We start from the raw sequence: 19,466 nt of genomic DNA, 5'->3' as shown, positions 1-19,466 counted from the left end.
TTGTGTTAGTCATTTATACTGTAGTGTGAATGTCAGTCCTCTCCCAGGGAACTTAAACAGTGGTCACAGAGTTAGACTTGGAGTCAGACAGACACAGCATTCTGCACGTTATAAGGTACACGTGGGTGGGAATAGGCAGACCTCAAGACATGGAGGAAGTTCTGGGACCAGCTCTCAGAACATCTCAGCTCCTGTCTTGTGCCTGCCCGCTCTCCCTTGTCCACGGACTGGCCACCCATCCTGTTCTGTACAGTCCAGACCTGCTCAGGAGCCTGTCCGGTGGCCTCTCTAATTACCCTCGCCCTTCCAGGGCAGGGTCCTCCCACTAAGCCACCTCATGCGTCCCAATAGTCTGTAGGTAGACCACCCTCGGGTGTGGTGCCCGCTGCTCCAGGCAACGGCTGCCTGCAGGCACCAAATAGCCTGGCCTGAATCTCTGAGCAGGACACACGGAAGGGGATCATGTCAGCGTCAGGAAGGGCTCGGCACCCCATGACGGCAGTCCCATGGCCCCGTGTCTATGTGCCCTTACCCACTTGTGGCCATCGTGTCTGGACCTTTCTGGGCCTCAGTTTCCTCATCTCTAAGATCGGAACCATCTTACAGACTAGAGAGAGGATTGGACAGAGTACATTTAAAGGCTTAGCTCTCAATAGCCACTCACATAGTTATTACGACGTTCCTTGTCTCGGTTGATCCTCGCAGCAATCGTGGGAAAGCAGGCGGGGCTGTTAACCCCACTTTACAGACGCAGAAGTTGGTAGCAGAGCACGAGAGGGACCCAGCAGCCCTTTGGATGGCGCTATGTTCTTCCCACTGAAACACACTGGTAGTATCTGTGGGTTTCAGGAGTAAGGTTTTCTCCTTCGCCCCAATTCTCCTGGATACGCTAGTGTGATGCTGTCCACCTGTGAGGCACCTTACTTCCCAGGGGTAGTTAGGAAATAGCTCTCCCTGGCATTGCCCGAACGGTTCAGACTCAGCGGAGAAGCCACGGGCCTCTACAGCTGGGTGAATGGATTAATAACTGGCACGAGTCGGCCTCACAGCGCGGACACTGTAGTTCCCATGACACGCAACTCCTGTCACTGTTAACAGTCGGAGGCTGCGTGCCGGCAGAGGGCTCCGGAGGAGTGGACGGGAGGGCCTGGCACTGCTGAGGACAGCAATTAGCAGGGAGTGGCTGGTACTAATCGCTCTGATCAGCTGAGCAGCCAAGTCTGACATTCACAGGCTGCTTTTGGCTCCTGGGGCCCCAGGGGTAGAGGAACAAAGGGAGTCACTGCAAAACTTTGGGGGCGTCATCTCATCCTGGAGGGGCTGGCTGCCGTGCGAGCAGGGAATGGCGGGCAGCTGGGAGCTGGGAGGCCCGGAAGCAGGTGGGGCCCATCCAGGCTGGCCGACTCCACTCTGCCTGGAGCCCATATCCTGCCTGCAGATGAGCCAGCACATTTTTGTAATGAGCCCGATAAAGTTTTCTCCTGTGCTTGTCCCCCTGGGAATCCTCAGCGGCCAGAAAGACTGGGGTACTGTGTGTCCGGCGGGAGCGTGGCACCTCTCAGCGTTCAGGAGGCCGCAGGAGGGCTTCCCTCAGGTCAGTATGCACTTGGCCAGGGTGCACAGGGAAGCCCTGCGATAGGGTGCTCGCGGGGAGCAGGGATTTCAGGGATTTCTCCGGAGAAGACTTGGCAGAAAAGGGCAAGTTTGTCATGCGCGTGAAAGGACTCAATCAAAGCAAAATTATCTTTATTGTCATCATTATTGGTATCAATAATATGTGTCTAGAGTTCTCCTGGATTTTAGACCTGGTATTTTTGTTCTTGACAACCCTGGGAGGTTAGAAAAAAAATAAAGGTGGGCAAAGATATTGTTCTGTTCTGAAGGTGTAGCAAAGGGGCCTAAAACAGGCAGGTGACCGACACAGGCGATAAGCCAAGGGGAGAACATGCCGCTGCCTCCTCTGCGGCGGGGGCCAGGCCGAGGGACGAGAGATTGTCCTTCACATTGTTTCTTCTGAGTAACTGCATTCGATTATCTACTATAAAACCTTATTTAGGGGACTCTTTTCCATCAACCGGATGCCACAGACGAAAGAGCTGAGTACCTCTCCAGCACACAGGGACCTCCTGGAACAGGACCTTCCCCCTTCTCCCACCCCGTCCCACCTCCCCGACTCCTGGGATGTGTGGCAGGGAAGGGGAGAGTTAATTTGGCAGCTCTGGTGTGTGGAGCATCGAGGCTGCAGACTGGCCTCTTTCATCGGCAGGTGGGCCGGCTTCGTGGGTGTCCTGTGCTCTGACACAGGGCCCTACACTCAGAAGGGTTAATGCTCGCTGATCCCTGGGCTGTCGCCGTTCTGAAATCCTTACGTTGAACAAGAGGCTCCGCTTGCATTCTCCTTTTCCCCGGGCGCCCCATGAATTACGCAGCCAGGCCCGCTTGCTTGGGTTCCACAGCTGTTGGGGGCGTGAGGAGGGGTCCTTGGGGTCTGTCAGCTGGCCATCCTGCTGGGGTGAGGCTGGCAGAGGCCACAGCTCCCCCTGTGTGGGGACCAGCATTTACGGCAGCTGCGCGTGGATGCCACGGGGCGGGGCGGCTGAGCAAGGTCAGGCGGGGCTTCTGGAATGGGCGCGCACACATTCCCGGGCTGCCTCTCTCCACCCCTCCCTCCCCGCCTCCCTCCATCCCGGGCTGCCCCTGCCCTCCACACCTGGAGACACCACGTGCACTCCCGTGACCTTGCTGCAAAGGGCAGCGAGCCAGAAATCCTGGCATGTGCAACAGACAGACATCCCCACCCTGCCCTGAAGTTGGCTCCATCCGCGTCCCCTCAGGGTTTATTTTTGATGGAGGGGGAAGAGGAGAACATCCAAGGAACGCGCTCCTGAGGCCCCTCCTCACCTAGTGCCCTCAGCAGCCCGCAGCAGACCCCAGCACGCATGGGAAGTCAGCGGGCGGGCCCTCACCCAGACCCTGCCCAGCACAGTCCTTACCAACACATCAAGTTCAGCAAGAAAACAATTAGGGAGCTGAGGCGCGAGGTCAGAATCATGGATTCCAGATTGCAAGGACTGGGGGGAAATCGGTGGTTAGTGCCAGGGTTGCCACCTGAAACTAATGGGCTCCAAGGTGGGGTGCCTAAGCACCCACCTGAAGAAAGTATTAGAACTCGTATGTATACTTATTTTTTTATCTTTTAATTTCTATTTGGGTTATGGTTTTGTAATGCACAAAATGTATTGCCAGGGTGAGTGTGTGTGTGTGTGTGTGTGTGTGTGTGTGCGTGTGTGCACGCGTATGTGCAGGTGTGTTATGTACAGATTATGTATTAGTCTGCTAAGACTGCTTTAACAAAGGACCACAGCCTAAGTGGTTTAAACGGCAGAAATGTATTCTTTCACAGTTCCAAAGGCTGGAAGTCCAAGATCAAGGTGTCAGCAGGGTTGATTCCTTTTGAGGGCTGTGAGGGAGGTTCTGTCCCATGTCTCTCCTCTAGCTTGTGGTGGTTTCCTGGCAAGCTTTGGCATTTCTTGGCTTGTAGATGCATCGCCCAGTCTCTACCTTCATCTCCACTTGGCATTCTCCCTGTGTGTGTGTCTGTGTGTGCAAATTCCCCCTTTTTATAAGGAGACCAGTATAACCTCTTAACTAACTACATCTGCAAAGACCCTGTTTTTTTTTAAAAAAAAAATTTTATTTATTTAATTAGTTTTGGCTGAGTTGCATCTTCGTTGCTGTGCAGGCTTTCTCTAGCTGTGGTGAGCGGGGGTTACTCTTCGTTGCGTTTTGCAGGCTTCTCATTGCGGTGGCTTCTCTTTGTTGCGGAGCACGGGCTCTAGGTGCGCGGGCTTCAGTAGTTGCGGCACGTGGGCTCAGTAGTTGTGGCTCGCAGGCTCAGTAGTTGTGGCGCGTGGGCTTAGTTGCTCCGCAGCATGTGGGATCTTCCTGGATCAGGGCTCGAACCCGTGTCCCCTGCATTGGCAGGTGGATTCTTAACCACTGTGCCACCAGGGAAGTGCAAGACCCTGTTTTCAAATAAGGTGACATTCTGAGGTCCTGGGAGTTAGTCTGAACTTTGGGGGACACACATCAACCCATAGCTGATGGCATAAGCAGTGAAACAAGCTGGAAATCCAGTGGCTTAGCCAAGCCACTTGCTCTCTGTGGTCAGCTAACCTTGACTGTATGTTAGCCCAGCCACCTCCATTTCTCATCAGGAGGCCCTGGTCGGGAGCCGTCTTGACGATCATCAAGAGTTACCGCCAGGGTTTGCTGGGCCCGAGGCCTCCATTCAGCCAAGAGAAGAAAGGCCTATGGTGAGAGGTGCAGGGCCCTGCGTGCTTGGCACGGGAAGAAACCTGACGTCCTGCTTCTCTTCCCTGCCTTGAAGCATCATGTCACGATGAGCAAAAGAAGTAGCACTAAGCAGTCATGTGGGAATGGACTGACCTGGGTCTCTTTGGCATGACCTTGGGTAAGTTGTAGGATTCTGGGATTTTATTTGTTTGTTTGTTACATTGGTACTTTTATTTATTTTTATTTTAAAATAAATTAATTAATTTATTTTTGGCTGCGTTGGGTCTCCCGTTGCTGCACGCAGGCTTTCTCTAGTTGCGGCGAGTTGGGGCTACTCTTTATTGCGGTGCGCGGGCTTCTCATTGTGGTGGCTTCTCTTGTTGCAGAGCATGGACTCTAGGCGCGTGGGCTTCAGTAGTTGTGGCATGTGGGCTCAGTAGTTGTGGCTCGCAGGCTCAGTAGTTGTGGCACACGGGCTTAGTTGCTCCTCGGCATGTGGGATCTTCCCAGATCAGGGCTTGAACCCGTGTCCTCTGCATTGGCAGGAGAATTCTTAACCACTGCACCACCAGGGAAGCCCAGGATTCTGGGATTTTAAAATGGCAGGCGCCTGCCTTCGAGATCCCCCAGTCCAATGCTCTCATTTTACTGACAAGGGGATGAAAGACAAAGGAGGGGAGGGTCCTGCCCAGGATTTCAGTTAGAATCAGGACTGGCAGCTGTGTCCGTTCTCTACCGCTGCATAACAAATTATCCCCCAAACAGCACACACTTATCTCCTGCTTTGTGCTGGCTGGAGTCTGGGCTCAGCCCGGCTGGACACTCTGCTTCCAGGGTCTCTCCCAAGGCTGCAGAAGAGGTGTTGACTGGGGCTGCGGTCGATTGCGGGAGTATCTAGCTCGCTGGTACAGTTGTTGATGAGGTTCAGTTCCTTGGGGCTGTTGGGCTGAGGCCTCAGCTCCTCACTGGCTGTTGGCCAGAGGTTGCCCACAGTTCCTGGCCACGTGGGCCTCTCCAACATGGCAGCTTGCTTCATCAGAGTGTGCGAGCCGAGAAGGCAGTGGAGAGTCAGCAAGACAGAAGTCAGTCTTTTGTAACCTGATTACAGAAGTGACATCTTATCATTTTACCATATTCTACTTGTTCGAAGCTGGTCTCTAGATCCAGCCTACACTCAAGAGAGGGGATTGCACGGGGCATGGAAAGCAGGAGGCGCAGGGGTCACCGAAGCCCATCTTAAAAGAGTTCCTTACCACAGCAGCCTCTAACAGGAAACCTAAGTAACAGTGGTTTAAACAGCACAGAGATTTTTTTTTTCTCCCATGTAAAAGGACTCTGGAGGCAGGAACCCAGGTCTGGTGTGGGCGCTCTGTAGCCATCAGGGGCCTAAGGTCTTCCTGTCTTTCTGCTTTGCCACGCTTAATGGGTGGCTACTTACTAGCCCCAAAGTTGCCTCATAGTCTAAGAGAGCTGCGGGAGCTCCAGACATCATGCCCACATTCTACACGAGGAGGAGAAAGTGGAAAGGACAAAAGTCATGTGCTGGCTCAGTCAGTCCCTTTAAAGGGTTTGCCACCCATTAACTTTATTTTACATCTCATTGGCTGCTGCTATCTGTGAGGGAGGCTGGGAAATGTAGTTTTTATCTGGGCACGTTGTCTCCCTCAATATTATAAGGGTTTTGTGAGTAAGGAAGGAGAGACTAGATATTACAGGTTCAACTAGAAGTGTCTGCCACTCTCATAGCTCCACAACCTGAAGGTGGTAAAGCCCGGTTTTCAGGTTTCCCTGTGTCGTGTGGGCCCTGTTTCCAGTTCCTGATCTTCTGAGGGGGCGGTGTGGGTGGAACAAGGTCAGGCGTTGAAGGATGAAGTGCAAGTTCAATGTGGGGTGAAGCACTGAATGAAGCAGTTTAATGTATGTGTCGACTGGCCGATTTTACTCATTCATTCCCTCCCTCATTCACTGAACGTCCATTTGCTGCTCACTGACTCTCTACAAGGTAATAGGAAAGGAGGAAGAAAAAGATGTGAGGGACCCACAGCATCCAAGAGGAAACAGACATGTGAGTGGATAATTGACCAGTCAACAGATAACTCACCAGAAAACCAGTCCTGGGGAGAAGGGTCTTGAGGGGTGCATAGGTGTTGTCTGGACAGGAGTAAGTCAAGGATGCAGCCTATGTCCTGGCATGTAGATTCAGCCCCCTGGTCTAAAGGAGGGCCTTGCTGGCCTCTGTCTTCTTGAGCCTGTGAACTTGGGCAGTTTCTGATGAGGAGACCCAACGACCAATGCAACAGACAGACCTCTGCCTCCAGCTGGGCCCATGATGGGGTCTCTGTACCCCCTATTCCATTGCTTCAGCTTTTGTAGCCCACCGTCTGGCCCTGGACCCTGCAGCCAAATGCCTTAGACCTCCACTGGGCACGCACCAAGCTCCAGGCTCTTAAATGGTAGGCAAGTAGCATGGGGAGCAGGGAAACCCTGGCTGAGGTGACTGGGGAATCGGCAGGTGGTTCTGGGGTCTTACCACGTTTCCAGATTTCTCCTGCTTGGCAACCACAAGTATTTTTCATACCTTGGTTGTCTTAGTAAGTCACAAGAGAACAAATGAAAACCATACAATTTAGTCTGTGAGATTCTGCTCATTCATGCTTAAGAAGGCTTCAGAGGCCTTGGTGTGAAGGAAGTTAGAAGTGTGATGTCATTAGCAAGGTGGGGGAAGGTGTGCTGGGCACCTGTCAGCGCCGAGGCTGATGTGGGACCATCTGATGATGCTCAGAAATGCCTGGCGCCTGCCCGCCCTCCACACCATATGCAGACGTAGACTAGGGAACCCATAGGGCAGCAGGGGAGCTGGGAATGAGATCAAGGCATGTGCCATCTCAGTGCATTTAAATGTTAAAATCAGAACTTAAGAACATATTTCCCTTTGGTATTTTGCCAGCCGAAGAATCTACGGCCGGGAGGTTTGTGTAATGAGGGAACCCAGAGCATGAGCGAGGATAGTAGCGCCAATGATGAAAACAGTGGCGTTTACTGACTGTACCAAAGCATTCAACATGAGTTACAAGGGCTTTGTGGGGATTATGTCTTGGTCCCCACCTCCAACCCCCAGCCTTCTTCCCAGGGACGGGGGCGCGTGGTGGGGAACAACCCCAGTGATGCTCCCATTTCCCCCACCTCTGGCTCTGCACGAGGTCAGCAGATTTCTAGATTAAGCAGTGATGCACAGGGCGACAGATGGACAGCATGCTGTCCACCCAGCAGGGGCCCTCGTGCATTGCCAGAGAAGAAAATGACCTCTGTGCCAGACAGCTCATGGCTGTGGAAAGGCCTTGCAAGTAAGGCAGTGTCCCTGCCGGAAGGGTGTCAGCAGAAAGCTCTGCTGGCCTGGCGTGTGGCAGGTGCCTCGCAGCAGGGCTGCCCTCCGCGTGACCAGCCGCCTGAGTCTAGGACGGCAGAGGCTCCACCCAGCCAGCGTTCTAACCTGGTGATCAACGGGCCGGAGGGACCCCGCAGCCACCTTTTTTTTTTCTCTTAAACCAAAGTTTGTTTCTTCTTACTTGGAAAAAGACCAAAAGCTTATTTTTGAAAAAAAAGAGGAAGATACAGAAAAGGTAGTCCTAATTCTGCCTCTGAGAGATGTTTTAGGATATGTGTTGTTTGCAGTCATTTTTCTGTGCATTTTCATGTGATTGGGATCCTAGCATACCTAAAAATGTGTTCCCCCCCCCCATAACATGGCAACATGAACACTTCTACGTTGCTACAGTCCTTCACAAATTCCTGGGGGCAAGAAATCCATGGGGCAGCAGCCGCAGTGGGACCGTCTCTGTTGTTGGGTATGACGGCATCTCAGCGCCCAGCAGTCTGTTCCCCTCCACGCCAGCTCCTTTCCTGCTCAGCCGGGCCTCTGCACTGCCCAGGTCAACAGGGCACCTGGCTAGTTCCTAAGGGAATTTGGAGACCCTCCTCCTTCTAGAGTCTGGGCAGTGCCAGGTACACCCATTATCGGGAGGCAGGGCAGCGCCTGTGTCCTGGGCAGACGGATGAGACCCTCAGCGTGGTGATGGCTCTGAGAAGTGGGTGCCCTGGCCCCTCCTCCCAGCCTTTCATTGCGGGGGTGATTCCTGAGCCAGTATAGTGTTCCCCAAAGCTTACCAGCCCGTGATACCCACAAAGTGGCCAGTCCACTTTGAGTATGTGAGGCCGGAAGAGGGCCATTCACCACGTTGACAACCGATGCATCCAGTAATACCCTGGACCTCAGTCTCCCTCACTGTCAAATGGACACAGTAACAGCATCTGTGGGAGTGAGCACTAAATGCAGTAAAACATGAAGTGCACTTAGAAGGGTGTCTGGCACACAGTAGGTGTGTGCTGTCACTAGTAGCTGCTACTTGGGAGCGCGTGGGTGGCGGGGAGCTGGGACCAACAGGGAAGCAGCAGGGATGTTGTAGGTGAGTGTGTGTTGCCTGGACTGAGCGAGCGGCTGTGCTGATACACACACCTGGGTTCAGGTTCAACCAGTTGCTAGTTACTGTCTCACCTGTGACAGCTCTGAGGTCTGGCACTTTGCACGGATGATCTCATTCATTGCTCACGCTCTTCGTCCTAGTGGCTCCGCACCACTCGTGAGGATGAATTGGGAAAGTGGGGTCTTGCACCCTTTCAGCCAGTGGTGACCCAGGCTGCTCTTGGGGTCATAGGTCCCGACCCACATCTTCCCTCGGGGGCCGCACACGGGGGTTCCCACTGCCAGGCAGAGCAGGGGAGGGAAGGGATGCCGGCTAGAGGCGATGGGACCCAGCAGGTGCTCCCAGGCTGGGACAGCTTCTCGGAAGTCCCTACTGTGAGGGTCCCCTTAGCTGAGTTGATACACCCGTTTGGGCCCAGCATGGTGGTCATATGGCCTGAAAGCCTGGGAAGAACTGGTTTCCTGTCCCTGCCTCCATGACTGTACATGGGGGCAAAGGCCAGTCCCTACTCCTCTGCCCAGTGGGTTGGAATGAGGATTTGGGAGCTGTTTTTTTTTTTTTTTTAAGAAGATTTTGGGGGTAGGAGTTTATTAATTAATTAATTTATTTTTGACTGTGTTGTGTCTTCGTTTCTGCGCGAGGGCTTTCTCTAGTTGTGGCAAGCGGGGGCCACTCTTCATCGCGGTGCGCGGGCCTCTCACTATCGCGGCTTCTCTTGTTGCGGAGCACAGGCTCCAGACGCGCAGGCTTAGTAGTTGTGGCTCACGGGCCCAGTTGCTCCGCAGCATGTGGGATCCTCCCAGACCAGGGCTCGAACCCGTGTCCCCTGCATTAGCAGGCGGACTCTCAACCACTGCGCCACCAGGGAAGCCCTTGGGAGCTGTTTTATGCAACAAGTTGCGCTGTGCCCAGCTGCCTGGGCTGGTTGCTGTGGTCATCGTGAGAGGAGGCAGCGGCGTGGCCCTGGCCCTAGAGGAGGTCAAGGCCTCACGGGATAGCACACAGGCTTGGTGCTGCCTCGGTGATGAGGTCCCTGCACTTGGGGCCTCTCCCCTCCCCCACCGAGCAGACCTCCCACTCAAGGTAGGTGCTCCCTGACCTTCTCTCCCGGACAAATTATCATTATTTTTGTTCTGTTGGGTTTTTTTGTTTGTTTGTTTGTTTTTATTGAGGAATAATTGACATATAACATTATGTTAGTTTCAGGTGTACAACATAACGATTCAATACTTGTATGTATTGTGAAACGATCACCCAAGTTATTAATCGCCATTGTTTATTGAACCTCTAGTGCATGTTTGATTCTGAAATGAGCACATAAGTATACGCATCATATATTGATGCTTACTGTTTGCCTGGGACTGTGCTAATTTTGTATATTTTTATATAATCCTCTCAACTGCCCTGTCAAGTTGGGGTTTTTATCTGCTGGGGAGACTGAGGCTCCAAGGGTTCAGTGCCTTCCTGGAGGTCGTGCAGTATGTTTGCCCACCAGTTACTCTGTACTGACTCCCGTGTGTGCCTCTGTACCGGTGTCTCTGTGGCTCCTGACAGGAACTCCTACTATGTGCCATCTTCTGCCTGCCACCCTGGCAGATCCTCAGGGCAGAAGCCACGTCTCACCTGCTACCCGGATTCTAGCACGGCGCCTGGCACGCGCTGAGGAAATGGCAGGTGTTTGTTGTGCTTTGAGTCAAGGGTAGAGCCAGAATCAAGGGCACAGGGGTGTCCTGAATGGACATTCCTTCTGAGCTCTGACAGCTCGTTGTCTGCAGCTGTGTTCCTGGCTTGGCACTGCAAATAGACTGGAATGTTGGATGCTTTTTTCTCCCTTGGACAGTGCTGGATGATGCACAAATTCTTTGTTACCTTTTGCACCGTAACTAGTTCTTTCCTTTTTCCCCAGTATTCCAGCCCTGAGTGGCCTCCTGTTACATCAGTCCCAAGGCAGCTTATCTCATGTTAGTTCCATTTTACACTGGTGTCCCCGGTGAGGCTGTGACTCTTGCTGAAATCCGAGCAGTGCCCTCCTTGCTCTCAGCCGCGTAGACTGGCTGTTTCCACTGGCCGCTGTCCTCATCCTTGTTGGGCAGGCCCATATCTGGTTCAGTTTTCAGGCTTCGGTCTTCCACTCGGGGAAGTATATCTCAGCTCTGTTGAACTGGATCTATCCTCACCTTGAAGGCTTTAGGCCTGTTCTTTAATCCAGCTGTAGGAAAAGAAAAAGGACTTCTTTTTTGTTGAAGCACAGAGGACTCGATCGTGTTAATCTGTGCCCATGTCAAAGGGCCAGCTCTGCAATCCCAGGCTCACAAAAGAAAAATGTGTTTTTCCCCATCTTGATCCAGTACCCTGTAAGACACATATCCTGCCAGGATGCGAGCAGCATGGTTAGATATTGAGAATCAATTTAGCAGTTTCCTGAGCTCGCATATTCTGTCTGCATGCAATAGACACAGTGATTTCTCACATCAGGCTCAGCAAGGCCGTTTCTGGACTCTTATAGGCGATCTGATGGAGAAGCTGCCTTCCGGGGGCCCCCACCTATAGGGAGAGCATGTAACTCTGAGAAAAACACCTGACGGCCACCTTCATTTATAAACATGGTACAATATTGTTGGATGGCAGCCTGGGCACCAGCCTGTGGGGAGTGGAAATGCAGTCTCCTGGCAGCTGTAAATTAATGGTCCTTCTTTGCCTACATGCACGTTTAACACGGTCCCTTAGATGGCATTGGAATGAGCCCATCTTCATGGGCTTGTAGGACTATGACTGTTTGTACAGATATGTTCATCTTATTGTTGGGTGTGCCTTAAAAGACTGTTTGCTTTTCTTTCCCGTTGTTGTTGTTGTTTTTTATTGAAGTAGAGTTGATTTGCAATGTTGTACCAGTCTCTGCTGTACAGGAAAGTGACTCAGTTGTACACACACATATATATATATTTACATTCCTTTCCATTATGGTTTATCACAGGATATTGACTATAGTTCCCTGTGCTATACAGTAGGACCTTGTCGTTTATCCATTCTAAATGTAATAGTTTGCATCTACCACCGCAAAGTCCCGGTCCATCCCTCTCCCTCCCCCCTCCCCCTTGGCAACCACAAGTCTGTTCTCTATGTCTATGTGTCTGTTTCTGTTTTGTAGGTAGGTTCACTTGTGCCATATTTTAGATTCCACATATAAGTGATAGCATATGGTATTTGTCTTTCTCTTTCTGACTTCCCTTAGTATGATAATCTCTAGTTGCATGTTTTGGGTTTTTTTAAGCAAGAAAATGTAAGAGAAGCTTAGAGATGGCAGTCTCCTGGAGGGGGCCTGAGGGAGTAAAAAGGAAACACACTGGCACAAATCTCAACTAATAAGGGTTTTAGTCCTGGCTCCATGATTTGGGATGTGTCATGTCACAGTGCTTGCGTTTCCTGATCTGTAATATGAGGGAATGACTTGACCATTTCATTGCTTCTAGGAGACATGATTTCCCCCCACATGTTAATCTCTCTGAAATCAGGGTGCATCTTACTATTGATGGCTGCTAGCCACATGGCACGTGTGTCACGTGGCATAGCTGTCATTGCCTGAGCAGGCGTGAACGTGGTCCTGCTGTTCAGACTGTCATGACTTCAGTTGAATTGGGTGTGTCGTTGGTCATCCACCTGTTAAGTGGATTGGCACTCAAAACGTCTTCCAAAAGATCTCACTATAATTTATTATTGATACCAAATGTTACTGTGTACACAGAGGGACATGGAAGCAGTAGTGGGGCATTGATTTGATACTAGAAAAGCAAATATTTGTTGTTGGGGGAAGAACTGCAGTTTCATACTTTCTTGTAAAACAGCAGGAATTATCAGTCTCATGCATGCCACCAAAGGCAGGAGGAATTTCCAAATCCCTCAGAAGAGATGAAACCACCGCAAAGCTATGTGAGGCTCGTGTGACCAATTTGTCTGCCTGCAGGCTTGTCATTAAGGCATTATGTCATAGTTTAATTGGCAGCATTTTTTCTTTTCTTTGTGGCTTATAAAATAATGGTGGGTCTTAGAATTGATGTCTTGGCTTTCTAAGGTTTCTCCTGGTTTTAATATCTAGTAGTTTTATTTGCATTTTTTGGTCAGTTAGAACAAACTAATAAAAGTAACATTCGTCCCATGTGTTGGTGCTGCACCTCTGCGGCCCACAACACTTAACTCATGATATCAATTGCCTGGTTACTTTCCTGTTTGATCCTAACACCTAAAATCAAACTTGAGTAGGTACTTATTAAATGAATGGATGGATGGAAGGATGGATGGATAGATAAATGGATGGAGGGCTGGATGGATGGATGGTTGGATGGTTGGATGGATGGAAGGATAGATGGATGGATAAATGGATGAATGGATGAATAAATGGATAGAGGGATGGATGGATGGACAGATAAATGGATGAATGGATGGATAAATGGATGAAGGGATGGGTGAATGGATGGATGGGTGGGTGGGTGGATGGAGTGGATGGATGGATGGAAGAATGGATGAATGGATAGATGAATGGAGCTGCACCAGGAGATGCATTCTATCTTTGGTGAAGCAGCAGAATCCCTTCTAGGGAAGCTGCAAACATTTCTGTCAGGTTTAGGGGGAATCTGGACTCAGTTTTTTAGGCTTTTTGTTGAAATTCTTTTATTCACTTATAGTCTTAGTTGATTCTCACAGCTATAGTTTTCTCTGGGTAGGTCTCTAAGCTACTCAGCCAGAGATTCAAACCCAAGGCAATTATCTTGGGACCAACTTGTGTAAATACACTAGTTTTTTAAGAGACTTTATTGAGATATAATTCACATATCATACAGTTCACCTATTTAAAGTCTACAATTAAATGCTTCTCAGTATAATCACAGATATGGACAACCACAGTCAATTTTAGAACACTTTCATCACCTCAGTAAGAAACCCCATACCCTTTAACTATTGCCCTCCTGCCCACCTATTCCATCCCCTCACCTGCATATTTGTGGGTACCCTAATCACCCACTAATCTACTTTCTGTCCCTATAGATGTCCATATTCTGGACATTTCATAAGAATGGAATTGTGTAATCCATGGTCTTTTGTGACTTTCACTTAGCACAGTGTTTTTAAGGTTCATCCACACTGTAGCATGTATCAGGACTTCATTCTTTTTTATGACCGAATAATATTCCATTGCCTGAATATACCACTTTTTGTTTATCTGTTCATCAGTTGTCAGGCATTTGGGTTGTTTCCATGTTTTTGCTATTATTAGTAATAGTACTAGACTTCCCTGGTGGCACAGTGGTTAAGAATCCGCCCGACAAAGCAGGTGAAATGGGTTCGAGCCCTGGTCCAGGAATATCCCACATGCCACGGAGCAACTAATCCCATGCTCCACAACTACTGAGCCTGCACTCTAGAGCCCGCCAGCCACAACTACTGAGCCCACGTGCCACAACTACTGAAGCCCATGTGCCTAGAGCCTGTGCTTTGCAACAAGAGAAGCCACCGCAATGAGAAGCCCATACACCACAACAAAGAGTAGACCCCGCTCGCCGCAACTAGAGAAAGCCTGCATGCAGCAATGAAGACCCAACGCAACCAAAAGTTAAAAATAAATAAATAAATAAAATAATAGGGGGCTTCCCTGGTGGCGCAGTGGTTGAGAGTCCGCCTGCCGATGCAGGGGACGCGGGTTCGTGCCCCGGTCTGGGAAGATCCCACATGCCGCGGAGCGGCTGGGCCCGTGAGCCATGGCCGCTGAGCCTGCGCGTCCGGAGCCTGTGCTCCGCAGCGGGAGAGGCCACAACAGTGAGAGGCCCGCGTACTGCAAAAAAAAAATAAATAAATAAAAAAAAAAAAATAATAATAAAAACATTTACGTACAAGTTTTTGTACGGACACGTATTTTCACTTCTCTTGGTTATATGTGTGTGTGTGTATATATATACGTATGTGTATATATATCTATATATATATCTAGGAATAGAATTGTTGGATCTTATATTAAGCCTATGTGTAATCGTATGAGGAACTACCAGACTGTTGTCCAAAGCAGCTGCATCATTTTTCATTCCCGCCATCAGCATATGAGGGTTCTAATTTCTCCACATCCTCACCCACAGTTGACTCAGTGATTTGTAAGGGCCTTTCTACTTCTAAGCTCCCAGGATTCTGGAGTGAAATCCATTGACCGTTGAGCCAGTGGAGGCCCTTTTCTGGCTTTGCAGATCCCCTTCTCCCATCTCAGCAGAGTTTGCAGAGGGCTGTGGGGAATTTCTCGGTTAATTATCTACCAGTTAACCACTCAGCCTGTTCCCTGTGGCTGTAACTGGCTACGGACTGCTCCTGCTGTGTGCCCGTAAAGAGGTGATCTGCTGCTACCACACTCTAGTGAGGGAAATTAACTGCAGGGCTAATGGGAAATAGAGCCCAATGACCGTGATGGCCTAATAAGAGCAGCCATCTGGGACCTGCCACCAGGTGGGTTCTCTCCTCTCTCTGCAAGGCATCTGGCTGTGTCCGGGAGTCCTTGCTGCAGCTGCCCCGCTCTAGCCCCCGGGGAGAGCTCCTAGGTCACAGTGGCCCTCTCACCGGGAGCCCACAGTCCTTCCATCCATCTTCTGTGGAATCCTACTTTGTGCGGGGCCCTGGAAGTATATTGATGGGAGAGACAAAATGATCACGTCCACGAGAACACACACTCTAGTGGGTTCCAATGGGAGTGATCTGGAGGTCAGATTTCCTGGCTGCCTATTTCTCTAATTATGTGACCTCAACGTGTCCCAGAGTGAAAATACTTGGGGGAAACCAACCCCAGGAAAACTACTGTACCTGAGCCTTCAACATGGCCGTGGCCAGCAGCCCTCATCTCTGGTGTGGCTGTCATTGCCGAGATCTCAGTAGTTGGGCTCCATGTTCTACAAGGTAACAGCCGTAGCCAGCAGATGTCTGTGGTCTGCAGAGCTTGGCTTTCCCACCCCCTCTCTCCAGAAGAAGTCCCTGTAGCACGTAGGACTTTCATCCCTTCCATCCAGTCCCTTTCCTCTTCATCCCTCAGAGCTTCTGCCCCATCACAGCACAAGCTGGTGGGAACAGTCAGTGATTTATTGGCTTGTGCCACAAAGCAGTGGGACTCTGAGCTGCTGCTGGTCCTGGGGAGACACCCGGGGCTGGAGTCAGGACGCCTGGGTTGCAGTCCTTCCTGTCGCTAAGGCACAGGCACATTGCTCCAGGGTCCCCACGTGTAAGAGGGAAGTGGTGACGCACACCTGTCTCCCTCACACACAGGGTGATTTGAGAGGCGACTGGCAGGATGGTGCTGGGCTGCGCAGACCCAAGGGCAGGAGGCCCAGAGCCCCCTCCCAAGCCTGGACAGATAATTTCAGATCTGATTCAATAGTTCATATCTGATGGTAGCTTACTCTCTTATCCTGTGAAAGGCACGAAGCCTTGACCTGGAGCAGTTCAGGGCCCACCTCAGAAGTGACCATGGGGAACAGCAGCTCATGGGGGATGTTGGGCAAGGATGGGCACGTTGAGTGGGTGGAGTTCTGGGCTCCTGGCTTCTGTTTAATCAGAGTAACCGTATCTTGGAGCCCCTCTGTTTGGGTTCAAGTCCTGACTCAGCCAGCCTCTTACCAGATGACCTTGGGCAATTCCTCTCTGCCGCAGTTTCCTAATTTGTACAGTGGGGACAAAAAGGTGCCTACATTATAGGATTGTCTTGAGGATTAAAATAATATATGACAAGCATTTAACACAGGGTTTGGCACATAGTAAATGCTCAATAAATGCTGGCTGTTATCTTCTATATCGGGGCAGCTGGGCAGCCGTGTATAATTTAATTTGAAAGATAAGTATGGTATTAGAGGAAAGTAGTTTGGAAACCAGCGATCTGTGGGGAATACAGTATTGATGGTTTGCCTTCCTGCTTCAGTAAAGGTCAAAGGCAGCTGGCCCTGAGCAGCCCTCTTGGCGTCCTCCAAACAAAGTCAGGGGCAGCATGGGTGTGCTGGCTCCGGACCTGGAGGCCACTCCAGGAATTAGGGGTCTGGTCTTCCATTTTCTGTGGTTTTACACTCCTGGGCTCTTGCTGTTCAGTTCTGCCTGTGGTTCCTGGAGGAATGCAGGGAGAGTGATAAGAGCCTGGGCACCGGATCAAGTTCGAGATTCCTGTGGTTGCTGTCCAGTGGGCCTCAAGCATTGTGTGGGATACCTGCAGGCTACTCAGCCCAGCAGGTGTCCACCCCCAGCCTACTGTACTAGCTGATTCCACTGCTAACGTGCCACCCGTCTCTGCCTACCAGCAGCCAGCAGCTGCCTGTGTGTTAATACCAAAGAGACAGAGCATCAGTTACCTGCTGTCCATTTTCTAATTTCTGGAAATCCAGCATCAAATACTCAATGATTAACTGAAAGTCTACAGTGGGTTCAGGTCTGGCTCCCAGGGCACAAGGGGATGAGCAGACACGTCCTCGGCCTCTAAGAGCCTGTAGTTTAGCTGAGGAAGGAGGCAGCCCCTCAGACCACTTCAGGGCTGAGCTGGAGTGCGGTGGAGGCATCATAGGGAGCAGTGGGACAGCCCGGTCCTTTTGCCTGAACCTCCCTCAAGACACCCAGGAGGGGCACCCCTTTCCCTGGACAGAGTTTGGGGGTACACTGCCTTCTGTCATTGCAATCCCTGCAGGGTGACACAATCTCCCTATAATAGCCCTGTGGCCTGTCTTCAGCCAGGTTAGGGTAGTGTCCTGCTGGTCCGGAAACCTCCCTCTTTGCAGTGACCTTGCATATTTCTATTTTGGACTCTCATGTACTGATTTCACATTGTAACTCCCAGGGGACAGTCCTTGTTCTTGATTTCCAAGTTCTTAGGGACACTCTTCATTGTTGTGGTCATAGACCACCTACAGTTTCTTTCTTGTAGTTGCGGGGGGGGGGGGGTCTCAAACGCGGATGTCTGTGAGGGCCAGGCAGGTAACGTGAGTGAGTGCAGCCGCGTGACAGTGATGGCTGTAGGCCGTGGGGAGACATTAGGGAGCAATGGGGTCTGTGGAGAACTGGTGATCACGTGCCCTGTCTGAAGGGCTCAGCCCTGCTTAGCTCTAGCTGACGCTTGTAATGTTGGGAGGCAGGCCAGTATTGCTGGATCTCACAGTCTTTCAAGAAAATCACAACTGTGGATTTTTACGTGAAATCTTTTGGTTTATAAAATGGGCTTGAATATTTAAAAACTACAGGACAGACCAGACGAAATACACTGTGGTCCTGACGTGGCCCCTAATGAGCATTTGCAGTCTCTGCTTTGTGTTTATGCTTCTGTGCGGGAAGAGTTGGTCATCCAAGGTGGCAGGGGACAGAGGCTGAAGGGCCCAGTGAGCAGCTTCTGCGGGTGTTCTGAGGGACAGGGTCATGGTGAGCTGGGGTAGTCAGGGTGGCATCCAGAGGTGGGCTTGATCGAGGGGTCCTGGAGAATGAGGAGGGGAGAGGGAAGGGATGCAGTTCTTGGAGCCAGCTCTGTCTTCCCAGCCGTGAGACAGGCCCACAGGGTCACAGCCCCCCAAGGGACAGGCTTCCAAGACCCCCGCCAGTGTCTCTGAAACCACTTGGTACTGTCACCGCTCCAGCTGGGTTGGTTCAGGAAGCTGTTGCCAGGAGGGAGCAAGATGACTGAGGACCCCGGTTACCCCGAGGGAGACACTGTTACCTGAGAAGAAAGGCCTGGGTGCTGGGCCACCGGGCTTGGAGGAGCTCTGTGGCCTTCACCTGAGGTGCTCTCCCAGGTACATTGCCGGGTTCAGAGCAGGACACCCCTGGGCTCTGTTTCCGGTGTTCTCCGAGTGAGTTTCCACTCTGTCCGTCAACTCAGAAGCTTTTCAAGGCCGGTGGCGGGACCCACACGCTCCACTTCTCATGCGTTTTCACTTAATCCTCCCAACATTTTATGAGATGGTACTTTTATCATCAGACTACTTTAAAGATGAGGAAACGGCCCGCCCAAGGTTACAGAGCTTGGTTTAGCCAGCATTGGAACCCAGAATCATCATGTTGCCCTATCTTAGGAGTAGGAGGCAGGGAGGAAGCGGCCTGACCCCAGCTAAGGATGGGGCTGGCCAGCCAGTGACCCTGAGGCCTGTGACCTCCTTGCCCCCTCGAGCCTGTGGGGCATGACATACAGCAGGTGCTCAGTACCTGTTGAGGTAAATTGCCTCAAGGAAGCTCTAGAATGTGGTGGGAAGAAGTTGGAGTCTTGGTTCTGGGACCAGGTGACCCTGGAGGCTGGTGGAGCAGGGGATGGGACAGGTCCACCCCCAGCACCCTTGGCTGTAATGTTCTAAGAGCTGGGAGGGGGCTGGCGGGGAGCCTGGGCCCAGCAGCAGTGGGCAGGGGAGCTGGGAGGCCCACTCCCGGGGAAGGAGCATGCCGGACTGGGTGGGAGGGGTCTGGGGAGCCAGAGGCCCGTCTGCCGTCAGGGCTTGGGACGGTGAGAGGTATCGGATGAAGCGGGGCCCCGAAAGACCATGAAGTCTTGTCAAGACAAGATAAAAACCCATAAAAAATTCAAGAGCAGGATAAGAGTTGGGTGACAGCGCAAGGGGGGGTGTGGAGGTGTCAGGAAGCAGTCTGTGCTCACCCAAGGGAGCGGTTGGGGAGTCTGGACCTGGAGCCCGGTGGAGGCTCCTGTCAACCCCG

The 19,466-nt window shown here is 51.4% G+C and overlaps 1 protein-coding gene across 11 annotated transcripts in view; it reads left to right on the top strand.

The window, feature by feature from the left end:
• CTIF (cap binding complex dependent translation initiation factor) overlaps positions 1 to 19,466 on the top strand; it is a 307,297-nt gene that overhangs the window by 44,770 nt on the left and 243,061 nt on the right. Inside the window, exon 1 of one of the 11 annotated variants that reach the window (XM_032654470.1) lies at positions 4,451 to 4,474. The exons of the other annotated variants lie outside the window; for them this stretch is intronic. The gene's annotated coding sequence lies outside the window, so the exon portion shown is untranslated. Of the gene's footprint in view, positions 1 to 4,450; positions 4,475 to 19,466 lie in introns of those variants that run through there. 11 annotated transcript variants of the gene reach the window in all.

Source organism: Phocoena sinus, chromosome 14 (assembly GCF_008692025.1).
Source record: "Phocoena sinus isolate mPhoSin1 chromosome 14, mPhoSin1.pri, whole genome shotgun sequence".
NCBI classification, from domain to species: domain Eukaryota; kingdom Metazoa; phylum Chordata; class Mammalia; order Artiodactyla; family Phocoenidae; genus Phocoena; species Phocoena sinus.
This window is presented reverse-complemented; position numbering and strand designations above follow the sequence as displayed.